At 40.0% G+C, this 14207-nt stretch overlaps 1 protein-coding gene across 12 annotated transcripts in view; it reads right to left on the bottom strand.

Annotated features, from left to right (window-relative positions):
• ATP8A2 (ATPase phospholipid transporting 8A2) overlaps nt 1-14207 on the bottom strand; it is a 633649-nt gene that overhangs the window by 205388 nt on the left and 414054 nt on the right. The window lies entirely within an intron of this gene.

Genomic DNA, 14207 nt, shown 5'->3' with positions numbered 1-14207 from the left:
CTAAATGTTTCCATTCACTGAAGAAGGAGTGGGGGGAATGTGGACCACCAGCTGGACACAGCTGCTGAGGGATAAAGAACCACAGGACATGGTGGTCGTTCTTCCATAAAAAACAAGTTCCCGATATTATGGGTACTGGTATTTTAAGGAAAATTTATATTTAACGCATACATCAATTTTAAGAGGTAATATGTACATCTTTACAGAAAAGCAACTTATATTTCATTTACATCGAATATGTTTCGTGGCAACACTTTCTCATTGACTGGAAGAGTCTCAGAATTCGTGTTCTTTTTCCCCATGGAGTGGATTTGATAAAGGTGATTTATCTTTGCAGGACTTTCAAACAGATAAAAATCATAAATAAAAAAACAACAAAAACTCCTCTGTTGGTCACTTATGTTCTTAGCTCATAAAATAGTGACCCTCCTCAATCAAACGTCCACCACCTCAGCAAAGGTCAAAACATAGTAATACAAAAGGAACATGCTCAAATCATCTTCTTGAGTAACATGGGTGCATAAATAAATAATAAAATGTAGACGATTATTTATGTCTTCAAGTAGACTATAATTCTAATTGATTAAGCAAGACTGACATAAAAACAACTGCAGAGCAAAATACCAGGGGATAAAAATCTGTTAGAGAAGGAGCCATCAGACGGGCATAACCAGGAGAAGATGTGCAGCAATGACAGTGCAACAGAAAAAGGGTGAGCCATTGCGAGGATGGACAAAACCCTGATTTAGAAGGGAGCGAATATGGAAGAACGGAATACAACATGCTGCTGTTTCAAAAGTCATCTAAATTTATGGGCTACAACAGGATTCCAGTGATCTGGGGCTAGACTTTAAAGCATCCCACGGGAATCACAGAATTCACCTTAGTGGTATAAAATCATGACAGACTGAAGCCATTACTATGGGAGAAATACACGGGCAACACAGAACAGCCACCCCATGATAATGAGAGTTGAGACCAACTCTGCTACGAAAATTTTGCCGAGTCTGATTTTTCAAAATCAGCTTCTTGAGAAAGGAACTGTTGCCTGTGTTGCACAACTGTACGGAATGCGATAGCTAGTACAAAGGATTCACCGAGTCCCAACAGGGTCGAATGAAATACACCTCAATTCAATTGCCAGATGAAGTGTTCTTAAGCATAGCTTTGATTATCTCATCCCCTAGTTCAAAAAACTACTAGGGATCCCTCCTAAATCTAAGATAAGCTTGCTGACCTTGCGGACCCTCAAAAGTCCTCCCACACGCTTATTCACTCTTAAATCCAACTGTCTCCCAAGAGGCCCCCATGAGGCCTGGCTGTTCTCTGTCAAGAAACACTGACAGGGAACTAAGAATCAGAAGTTTATGCTGTGTTCTGCACTCAGAATATTTTTACAACACCTGTTCGAATATCAGCTGTCCCTAAAAACAATTCCAATCACACTGCTTTCCAACCACTCGAGGCCTTGGTAATCAATAGTTCAGCCAAACTTTTAGCGCGAGGAGAGCCTGGGTCCACATCTGATTCAAGCATATTTGTAAACTGTTTCAAGAGTTTTCACTTTATTTTCCCAAGATTGTGTTATACTTTTACATTCTCCTATTCAAATAAGTGAGCGAACACTGATAAATACCTAAGGAACACTTAACTATTATATTGCTTAATTCTGTTGATTTATATTCTTTTGTTGAAGGTAGTGATATTTCTACTGCTCTCCCCTCTCCTAATATCAACTGAAAACAGCAAAAGTAATTGAAAATAGCAAATGGCTATTTTCTTTTTTTTTTAACGTTTACTTATTTATTTTGGGGAGGGAAGGGAAGAGAGAGAGGGAGGGAAAGAATCCCAAGCAGGCTCTGTGCTATCAGCACAGAGCCTGATGCGGGCCTTGATCTCAAGAACTGTGAGATCATGACCTGAACTGAAATCAAGAGTCAGACGCTTAACTGACTGAGCCACCCAGGCACCCCAGAATCAGCTATTTTCAATGAAACTATAGGGTAGCCTTTATTAAAACTACACATGACACAGAATAGAAATAATACAAGATAGGCTCAAACAAGGGGGACTGCCAACAGCAGAGTAATATAGCTACAGAGTAAAAAATTTTCCAGGAAACAGGGCAACAATCCAAGAAATCGCTGACCAACTCTCATTTAAAGGGCGAAATCTAGGGGCGCCTGGGTGGCTCGGTTGGTTAAGCATCCGACTTCAACTCAGGTCATGATCTCACAGTTCATGGGTTCGAGCCCCGCATCAGGCTCTATGCTGACAGCTCAGAGCCTGGAGCCTGCTTCGGATTCTGCGTCTCCCTCGCTCTCTGCCCCTCCCCCACTCACGCTCTGTCTCTCTTCCTCTCAAAAATAAATAAAACATTAAAAGAAAACGTTCAAGGGAGAAATCTAGAGGCTGGGACAAGTCACGGCTGAGGTCCCTTGTCCCATTCACCACAGCAAGCAAACTGAGGTTGAAGGACAATGTACACACATATGCCGTTTCCCCTCAAGAAGCAAGCGAGGAGGATGGAAGGGTAAAGTTGGGAGCAGAAATGGCTGACAACTTGGCAGGCACTGATGGAGGGAACCTGAAAAGAAAGAAATGCAAATTCGTCCAACAGAAAACCCGTAACATGCAGACACTCACTGTGAGACACATCGCCCTCCAACTCACCCAAGAAGAAGAGACGGGGGGACAGAGGGGCTTACTGATGCAAAATGACAGCTGACCAGTGTAGATGAGGCAGAACCTTTGACGAGCAAGCGCTCTGAGACAATTTTGCAGCCCCTGTCCCCTAGATATGCTCACGAAATAATAAGGAAAACATGCGTTTATGAAAGAATATGTATACGTTATGTATGACATTGCATATTACATATAATTATGTATAACTATATACATATAAAATATATAATGTCATACATTATACATGACATGAATATGAAATAATCTTTGCTGAAAAAACCAGGTCACAGGGCAGAAGAATATCTTGAATGTTCTTGATAGGCATAAAAGAGCTAAAGAAAATGTGGCTTTTCGTTGAAACAAGAGCTAAAGTAAGATGTATAAGCTATCAAAGGAGGAAGCAAGTAAGACAAAGTCAATGTTGCAGGTTAAAGGCACTTTATAAAGGGGGAGGCACCCAGAACTGCAAGTGCCCACAGCACACCTACGGATGGCGGTGGGGAGGGCTTGGGAGAACAAATGTCAAAGCACAAAAGGTTAACGTTCATTGTAAGAGCTGACAATCTTTCAAAGATAACTGGAAAATTCCAAAAGGGTGTACCTTAAAAAAAACATAAAGGAACAAGTAGGATAGAGAATAAAATGTTCGAAGATACAATAAAAGAAAAATTCTGAAATATTCCAATACCTTGCTCAGCCAACAGAGTGAGCACCATTTGTCTCCAGGAAACAAAACCACAGATAAAGAGAGATCCACAGCTACCCACATTCTGATATGTCAATTAACGGGTTAAAATTTTGAAAGATCGATTCTTATTACATTTTGGCAGAAAAAGCAGTTAACCTACAAGGGGAAAGATCATTCCTCTCCAGCAGTAGACAATACCGGAGGTCAGTGGGAATGCTGACACGTCCTGAGCAAAACAAAGCATGACAAGAATCTCAGGCAAAGACAGAAACAAAGGAAACATTAAGAGCCCAAAACACGATGAAAACACGATGACGGAAGTAATACTAAGTGTGTCTGTTGTATTAATAATACAAAAAAATTTTAATGCCTGGTGGATTAAAAAAAAATTAAAATATGTGCTGTGTACAGAGTAACATGTGAAAGAGATACTATTTGAATAATCACCAATTCACAACCCTGACTTCCAAAGCCCTACAGACCAGGAAGGTCTTTGCCTGCTATCCTGACAGCATGGCTTCTCCTTGGTTCTTTGCAAACACCAAGTATGAATCTAGTTTTAGTGTTTTGCACCCAAATATGAAGTAATTTTGTTCACAGCATGATATACTATTTAGAAAAAAATTATGCGGTATTTTGCTCTCACTCTGTATACTCAAGTTAATTACGGATGGCCTATTTCAACATAAAAAACGAAATTCAAAGAATTAAGAGAAAACAGGGGGGAAAAAGTGCTTTCGTATGTGAAACTCTCTGGAGACCTTAAACTCAGAAATTGTACAAAAGGAGGGCTAAATTTGAAACAATTTGTATAGAAAAAATATTAATAAACTTGAAAGAAAAGGAATAACTAGTTCAAACTTTTTTGTAACATCTATGAAGACAAAGGACTAATTTCCTTAATACATAAAGAGTTCCTACAAATGGGAAAGAAAATGCCCAATAAGCTGTTAGGAAAATAGGCAAAGAACAGATACAATGTGATCATGGTGGACAAAAAACAACTTATAAATACAGGAAATCTCACTTTTTATGATATAAACACAGGGATATCACGCGCAAAGATTTAAAAGTTTGATAATGTGGGGAAATAGCTACCCTCATAGCCAGATGCTAACGTAGAGAGCACTGTCCACAAATACATTTAATGTACTTTTCCTCTGACCTAGGGGTTCCATTTTTAGGGATATACTCTGGATTGTATCTTATATCTGTAATCACATAGTATTCAACATGAAAATACAAGCAGGTTTACTGTGGTATTCGGAAGGATAAAAAAATTAGAACCTACATTGTGCACTGACAGCTAAATGAATTATGGTTCATCTGTAACAATGCGACACTGTGCAGACGTTAGAAAGAATAATGTGAGGGGTGCCTGGGTGGCTCAGTCAGTTGGGCATCCAACTTCAGCTCAGGTCATGATCTCACAGTTCGTGAGTTCAAGCCCCACACTGGGTTCACTGCTGTCAGTGTGGAGCCCGCTTTGGATCCTCCAACCTGGTCTCCCTCGGCCCTCCCCCATAACTTGTGTGCATTCTGTCTCTCTCAAAAATAAAAAATAAAACATTAAAAAAGAGTAATATAAAACTGTAAGTGCTTTAATACCAAAGTCTCATGGATGTATTAAAATGAAAAATATCAAAGTATATGCTGAAAGGTCACGACAGTACAGAATAGACGGTACGGCACAGATTTTACATGGTAACTTTCTGGAGGTCACATAAGAAACTTAATATCCATTATCTTCTGGTAGTAGCAGTGTTCTTCAACAGGTGGTGTGGCGTCTCCTACCTCTTGTACCAGTCCCAACGTTTTAAAAACATGTTCATGTTTCATTTACATAACTATTTCAAGCGGTAATTCTCAGCTAGGATTGATTTTTGTCTCTAAGGACACTGACAATGTCTGCAGACCTCTGTAAGGGTTCTATTGGCATCTCACGGGTAGAGGCGAAAGATTCGGCTAAATATCCTACTGTGCCCAGGACAGCTCCCTACAACAAAGAATTACCTGGTCCAAAATGTTAACAGTGCCACTACTGGATGAAAAATACATTTATTAGGTCAAACTGATACAACTTAGAAATCTCGATGTAAACAGATGTTTATTAGAAGCAAAACAATGATACGTGACAGACTACGCGAAGCCATGCTTATATTTGTGTTGACAGGGTATGGATGAAAAAAGCTTCACTTCTTTTTGGGGAACTCTCCCCTGGCCTTGAACCACAGGCGCTGTTCTCGAGAGGCCACCGCAGCACCGGATATGAATCCAGAACTTCACAAAGGTAGATCCTTATGTCAGAAACCTAACTTTAAATTTTTTTTTTTAACGTTTATTTATTTTTGGGACAGAGAGAGACAGAGCATGAACGGGGGAGGGGCAGAGAGAGAGGGAGACACAGAATCGGAAACAGGCTCCAGGCTCTGAGCCATCAGCCCAGAGCCCGACGCGGGGCTCGAACTCACGGACCGCGAGATCGTGACCTGGCTGAAGTCGGACGCTTAACCGACTGCGCCACCCAGGCCCCCCTAACTTTATAAATCACTAATGAGGAATCACCCTAAAGACTGAGAGTGAATTTCGTGTAACTAAGACACTCACGTTGCGGAAAATATACAATAAGGGGGAAAAGTCCTGAGAAATCGACCTTCTCTTTCCTGGCATTAACCTTTGTTCCAAGCGATCCTGAACCATGTGAAAAATTGTAATCTTTACTTCAGACTAACGTCCTTGGTTAGTTGAATGTGGGGATACTCCCTTTAAACAGGGCTCCGATTCTGTCCAGGTTGGCACTGGCTTGGCCACACGTCTCCTTAAAGATTTTTGCTATGTTTGTGCTAATTTTTATCAGTTGCAGGCGGTGATGCAGTTTTGAAACGTACAAACAAGCTCATTCTCAACATTTCCAATTCAATTTCAACCTTCATTCAAATGATCCATCATTACACCATTGGACCTGTTTATTTCATTGGAAGTAGTTGGCGGAGAAAATAAAAAAAAGTGAAACCAAAATAAACGAAACAAACAAACAAAAATCCATCCCCTAATTTCAAAACCCACGAGCTGGTGTTCCCTTACGTGGTAAAGGCTCAAACTTGATTTCGTTTTGGCAAGAGTTCCCTAGGTGAAACGGAAAAAGTATGAGAACACACAGCGTTTTCAAATAATTTATACGAGCATACTTAGTTTCTGTTTCATTCGTTCATGAGACTGGTACACCGTGGTTCCCTGACACAGCACAAAATCAGACTTTCACGCCGGGCACCCGTACACAAATGGTAAATTCATGTACAAAAAAGCAAGCACTGCCCAGTTCCTAAACATCAATGCCATTTTTGGTGGGACCACAAGCTCCAAGCTACATGCACTCAACACACAGCCCTCAGTGCAAACAGATGGCCCGATGTCCCCCCTCCGATGTACAGCTCCCTGGACCACGGCTTGCTTAGAGCCACTACATTTCACTCTTCTGGATTAATGGGGAGCAAGATTCCTCCGCCTTTACGTTCTTGTTAACTAGGAATGTTACTAAATGAATACAGGCAAAGCACAGGGAGCCAGGTTCTGCCTGGCTGGCCTCAGACTTGGTGAGTTGGTGGGAACATCAGCCAAGCACTGTGACTTGCCAAGCTCCTGGGGTTTTTGGTCCTCAAATGCAGCGCTGTTACGAGCAAACTGACTCAAACTTATTAAATGGCTTTTCCTTCTTGGAAAAAGATCCTTCTTTGCTTTAACTGCTGCTTCACTGCCAAAAACGCAGTAACCGTCTTGGCTAATTGCACAGACTCCCGTCTAGAGGTCCTGGCCGCGTTGCACGATCTCAGCGGGCCGGACCTGCTGCACTCAGGTTCTCAGCTAACAGCCGACATACTTAGAGGATTGCCTCACTTGGGAAAGGGGGGACCTGTTCCTCGGTTTACCCTGTTCTTCTAAGACCCGTGGTAGAGGACTGACACGGGAAAAGTACCCGAGAGGGAATAATTAAATGAATCAGCCATATGGTTTGTTGCTGAAGTGGCAATGACATCATCATCTACCGGTTTGCACATCAGGTCTGAGCTGATTAACTGGCATTAAAGATACCCTGCTTAAAAGTCAGAGTGTCACAATCTTTCTGGAATTTCATCTGGCAATGTGTATTAAGATAAAAAACAAGCATATACTTCGTCTAAAAATTCTATTTATTCTCATAAATAAAAGCACCTGTATGTAGAAACACTGCCTGGTTTTCAGTGTTGTTAATAGTGGAAAGCAAAAAGGAAACAAAGCAAAAGGCATAGGGAAGAAAAGCCCCTGAAGGTCTTTATTAGGCTGTGAATGTAGCAAGTCTATAAAAGCACTTATCTTTTGAAATGTTACATCTATGGGTATGTAAATGAAGGAATGTATGCCAAAGAAATAGATTGACAAAAGAAAAGGCAAAATAAATAGATGGGTCAGTAGACAGGTAGGTAGGTGGACAGGAGATCAAGGGGAAAAAATCAGGGATGCTATTGTAGAGCTAGAGTTATCAGAAATAATAATGGCAATAATAATAATAATAATAATAATAATAATAATAATAATGATGATAACAACCACAACAACAGTAGTAACAGGGGATGCCTAGGTGGCTCAATCAGTGAAGAGTCCTTAACCGACTTAACTCATTAGGTTAAGCGACTCTTGATTTCGGCTCAGGCCATGATCTCATGGTTCATGCGTTCGAGCCCCACGTCAGGCTCCACACGCTGACAGTGCAGAGCAGCTTGGGATTCTCTCTTTCTCCCTCTCTCTCTGCCCCTCCCTTGCTTGTGCTCTCTCTCAAAATAAAGAAAACTTAAAAAAAAAAATAACAGTAGTAACAGCAAGATACTCCAAAAACTTTCCCCGCAAGTGTCTTCAGTCCAATGAATTATGGGATCGAGTGGTCAGCATTAAATAGCAACTACTGTAATAAATGGGCAAGGCTTCAGCTCTAAAATCTTTGGAGAATGTTCTCTGGATAGGTCCTGGACAGGTACAAGGTTAGCGGCAAACACCACACACTCATACAACTTCAAAGGGCTTTTTAGGGCAAATAAACGAAAAGAAAGTTATGAAGTAATGTGTATAGGATCCAGTTTAAAAAAAAATTTTTTTTAAGTAGTCTCCACACCCAACGTAGGGCTTGAAATCACAGCAGTGAGATCAAGAGTCACATGCTCTACTGACTAAGCCTGTGTAGAAAATCCATTTTTTGGTAAAATCCCGAGAAAAACGCCATACAATTATGCATGTTTGTATGAGCGCAAGGAAAGGTAGCCCAGCTAAACTGCTCCTAGTGAACGCCTGGGCAGCAACAGAGGCAGAGGAGGGGAAATTATTTTTCTTTAGACATCTCTATTATTATTCCAACAAATCAGTGTTACATTAAAGAATTACGTAGCAGGGGGGCGCCTGGGTGGCGCAGTCGGTTAAGCGTCCGACTTCAGCCAGGTCACGATCTCGCGGTCCGTGAGTTCGAGCCCCGCGTCGGGCTCTGGGCTGATGGCTCAGAGCCTGGAGCCTGTTTCCGATTCTGTGTCTCCCTCTCTCTCTGCCCCTCCCCCGTTCATGCTCTGTCTCTCTCTGTCCCCAAAATAAATAAACGTTGAAAAAAAAAATTAAAAAAAAAAAGAATTACATAGCAGGAAAGACCTTGTCATTCTCTATCACTGTCCCACGTTCGTTTCTCCGTTGGCTTGTTATGTCCTATAGCTTCTGTTGCGCTCTTGCCCGTCTACTACCCCATCGGTAAGACGTATGAAGCCAGAGAACTGCAAAGATCCCACTGGTTACTACATACTCAGAATCTAGCAACGGTGCAGGTACTCAATAAATGAATACGTGCAGAATATTAACATTTAACATGAAAGGGGAGAGGTCGCTGAGAGGGAGTACAGGACAGATCATGGAACTGACCGAACAGATTTCATCCTCATTGGAGCACTTAATTGCTACGGGTGCACAAGCAACTTTCTGAACCCCTAGCTTCATTTTCTTTTAATAAACAAATGGAAAGAAAACCACACACTGCAGGATGGTCATTTTGGTATTTTGGATGATGATAGAAGCTAACAAACGTTCTGTGCCAAGAATTTTCACAACATTCCAAATGGCTATCTCGTTTAAACCTCATAGCAAGCTTAGCAAGCAGGCAATGCGCCTGTTTCACAAATGAGGAAATCAGGGCACAGGGAAGATTAGAGATGTTATGGCTGATACCAAATAGGTAGCTGTCAACACTAGGCCCTATATAACAAGGTTGGTTTTTTTGTTTTAATAGAGAGGGAGTGAGAGAGCGTAAACTGGGGAGACAGAGAGAGATGAAGAAATCTTAAGAAGGCTCTCTGCTCAGCGTGGAGCCCAATGTGGGGCTCGATCCCACGATCCTGGGATCATGACCTGAGCTTAAATCAAGAGTCAGACGTTCAACCCACTGAGTCACCCAGGTGCCCCACAAGTGATTTTTTTTTTTTTGACATCGAAGTTAAGGCAATTCAGAATTGAATCAATGTTTATGGCTGCTAATTTACAACGCTGACGTTTGAAGATTGTAACATGAACAAACCGCTTCACATCCACAAGCACATAAGCAGACCAAAAACTTAAGGAAATGACCCAAATCTTAAGCCTCTAGTGCTATGTAAGGAAACTAAAGGATCCTGTTTACATTAGGGTGTAAAGTGTTTTTGAAAAACAGGCGGCAAAAAACTTCCCCATTTTGTACAACAAAATGCAGTCGCTCCGGTTTGAAACATTTTCCTGCAATATTGTGAGCTAAACTGTGGCAATCTTTTACTAATATACTTCCAACCAAGCTAGTAGACAATCAAAGGCAAACTTCTCACCATCCATTATCCAAATTCTTTGAATAAAAAGACAACACAAATACTGACGTGACAATCTAAGTTATGTTTAAGGGAACTCGAGTTTCAAAAATATATGATAAAAATTATTCAGGCAAATAAATGTAGCATATGATGTGCACATAAACATTTCCTACTTTAACATTTTCTTTTCCATTAAAATCCTAAAATATTAAATCTTATAGCTCAAACATCACAAAAGTGAAGTCTAGTAAACACCTTTAAAGTTTCTTTAATTACTAATTTTCCAGGGCCACAACATTCTCCCTTTTTACAAAATTACATGCTTATCCAACAGAACATCAGGTAAATACAAAATCATGGTTCCTTCCCATAAAAGACCATAATACCGACCAGATGGTATACGCACAATTAAATTGATTTTTAATAAGGAATTCTTGGCACAATAGAATTTAATCACTCCAAATTATGTCAAGGACTACTTACATTTTTTTTTTTTTTTTATAGTTCAAGGCTTAAACTCTTCAGTCTAAATTCTGTACTACAGTGTTAGGGGACAAAACAGCTCTGGAGACCAGTAATGGAATAATGAGCCTTTCATCTGGAGGTCATTGGTTAGGATCTGGTATCGTTCATTAATGACACAGTTGTTTCCAAACTGTGGCGTTGGAACAGCGGCAGGGGGCTTATTATGGAAGGGGTAGCAGAAATATGTAGAAGATCATTTCGTTTATGGACAAAACCTATGGCGAATATTCAAAAACATGGGTTTTATAGCCAATAAAGTAATGTTCTTAACATATTGACGATAAGATTTAGTGCCTGGCTCCACAGACCCGGTCGTAAGAAGGCAGGTTTGTGATGTTTTCCTCCATCCCTGTCAGCCACCTGACGCCTGTAGCTCGAGCGAGGTGTGGCATTTGCTGATTTTCTTGTTCTGGGAAGTGGGGAAAAGGTCTGCCTTCTCTCTCAGAGGAGAATTACAAGGAAAGAATCACGTATGTTTTTAGAAGTTCAGTTACCGGACTATTTACTAAGATCCTGCTCCAAATTATGTTCTGTGCTATGCGTGGGAGTCACAAAGCCGAAGCATGCAACATCCTGGCCCTTAAAGAATTCGGTCTGGTTGAGGACAGGTTTGGGACGGATCAAAGGTATGGAGAAGTTCTTTGGGAACACAATAGACGCAGAGATGGGTTCTCTCTATGGGAAGAACCTTTTTTGGAAGGTGGTGGGTACTTGGGGGAGTATCAGATTCCATTAATCAAATCGGTGGGGGGACAAAGGGCCTTACAGGTACATAATTGTAGCAGATGTGAATTTCCAGGTGGCTACAAAGAAAATGAAGTGAGAGGAGAGGGCTGGGTTCAGACTGTGAAGGATACTAGACAGGTGTTATTCAAACATGTGAACAGTTATGCATATATTGCCTAAGTGTAGCTGCAAATCTGAAAAAGTCTCTTAATATTTATTTATTGTGGTAAAATATACATAACTTCGTATTTACCACTTTAACCATTTTTAAGTGTAAAATTCAGGGGTATTAAGTACATTCACACTGTTGTAAAACCATCACCACCTTCTATCTCTAGAATTTCCCATCCACAGTAACAGCTCATTTTCCCTCCCTCTTGCCTCTGGTAACTGCTCTTCTACATCCAGTTTCTATAAATGTAACCATTCACGTTACTTCATGTAAGTGGAATCGTGCAGTATTTGTCCTTTTGTGTCTGCCTTGTATCTGTCAACATAATTTTTTCAAGACACGTTGTAGCGATGATCAGAATTGCATTCCTTTTTAAGGCCACATAATATTTCATTGCACATATATGCAGAATTTGGCTTAGCTGTTCATCCATTGATGGATACTTGGGTTGCTTCCACCTTTTGGCTACCGTAAATAACGTACCTATGAACCCCAGTATTCAAACATTTGTTTGAGTACTTGTTTTCAATTCTTTGGGGTATATTTCCAGAGGTAGACTTGCTGGATTATAAGGCAGTTCTGTGTTTAATTTTTGAGGTTCCTCCATACTGTCTCCCACAGTGGCTGGACCTTTTTATTTTCCCACCTGCGAGGCACAATGTTCAATTTCTCTATGTCTTCACCAGCACTTGCTATCTCCTGTTTCTGTTTCTTTCTTTCTTTCTTTTTTAAATAGTAGACATCCTAATGGATGTGAATTGGCATCTCATTGTGATTCTGAGTTGCATTTCCTTATGTTGAGCATCTTTTCATGTGCTTCTTGGCCATTTATATACCTTCTCTGGAAAAATGTCTACTCAAGTCCTTTAATAATTTTTGGATTAGGTTTTCTTCTTGTTTCTTCTCTCTTTCTTCTTGAGTTGTAGGAGTTCTTTATATATACTAGATATTGCTCCTTTGTCAGATACATGATTTACAAATATTTTCTCCCATTCTGTGGGTTGCCTTTTCACTCTATTAACAGTATCTTTTGATGCACAAAAATTTTGATTTTGAGGAAGCCCAATTTATCTGTATTTTCTTTAGTTGTCTGTGCTTTTGGTGCCACATCTAAGAAATCATTGCCAAATCCAATGTCATGTTTTCCTTCTATGTTTTCTTCTATGAGTTTCATAGTTTCAGTTCTCATATTTAGCTCTTTGATCCACTTTGAGTTACACCTATATGGTGTAAGGTAAGGATCCAATTTTCTTTTGCATGTGGTTTTCCTTGCACCATTTGTTGAACAGATGGTCCTTCCCTTGTTGGAAGGTTTTGGCATCCTTGCCAAAAATCATTTGGCCATATATGTAAGGGTTTTTTTCTGGGCTCTCTATTCCATTGCTCTATATACCTGTCTTTATGCTGCTACCACACTATTGTAATTATTGTAGCTTTGCAGCAAGGTATGAAATTAGGAAGTATGATTCCCCCAACTTTGTCCTCCCTTTTCAAGATTGCTGTGGCTATGTGAGGTCCCTTTAGATTCCACAAGAATTTTAGGATGAGTTTTCCTACTTCTGCAAAAAAAATGTCATTGGGATTTTGATAGCGATTTCATTGACTCTGTAGATTGCTTTGGTCTCGATACATTTTTAAGGTCGTGTAAATTTTCTAATGACAAGGACAAGTAGTTGCAAAGGATATAATTTCTGGCATATGTAAAGATTGGCATTTTACAATAAATGTAATCTTTTTTAACCTACTCAATGGATTCTAAGTACCACAAGTGGATGCCCATTACAATCCACTTTAAGAAATCTACAAATACTTTTTTAATAGTCACAAAGTTTACATCACTCTTGTTGTCTTGAACTTGTTTTCCATTCCACTTGACTCAGATACAATTTAACCCAAATTTAATGTATTTTTGTTTTAAAGTCTGGTATTGATCACCCTATCACACTGCACAAGAATAGAAATTACAATGAATTTTCTTTTAATTTTCTGCGGCTATATAGCTCTAAGTGCTAAAGAGTTCTGGATTTAGTTTTCATCACGATTGCTAGCGGTATATAATTGATACAAAATTACACATTTTGATAATCATTAAATAATAAATAAAATTTTGCTGGAAATGCATCTTTTAATGAGAGAGATGGAGCTGGGTCCCCTCTCAGCCCGTTAGTTTATGTAACGGTGGAAGAATATTGTCATTGCATCATGTCTGTTCTACAGATTGAAGTCCCGAGAAATAGAACTCACATAGTAAATGAGAATGCAAAGTTTTGTGAGAGCAATATCCATCAGTACTTTGGATCTCTGAGCCACTTGCCAAAGAAGAAAACGGTGCTCTAATACGAATGTTATTGGAAATAATCTATCTGCTGACATCTTGATTAGTCCTTTTTGAAGTTTTCCGAAGGCAAAGAAACAAAAAACATAGACTTGTAGAGGATTTTGTTACCTGTTCACCAGAGTAATTCTTTCGTAACTTCTAGGAAGTACACCCCAAGGCTATACCAAGAATTTTCAGGTAGCTTCTATCCCTGCTATGGTTTCATTTAGATATACCTTTTTCACCCGACACAAT

Source organism: Felis catus, chromosome A1 (genome assembly GCF_018350175.1).
Source record: "Felis catus isolate Fca126 chromosome A1, F.catus_Fca126_mat1.0, whole genome shotgun sequence".
Taxonomy (NCBI): domain Eukaryota; kingdom Metazoa; phylum Chordata; class Mammalia; order Carnivora; family Felidae; genus Felis; species Felis catus.
The sequence above is the reverse complement of the archived record's forward strand: the minus strand, read 5'-3'. Positions and strand labels throughout refer to the sequence as shown.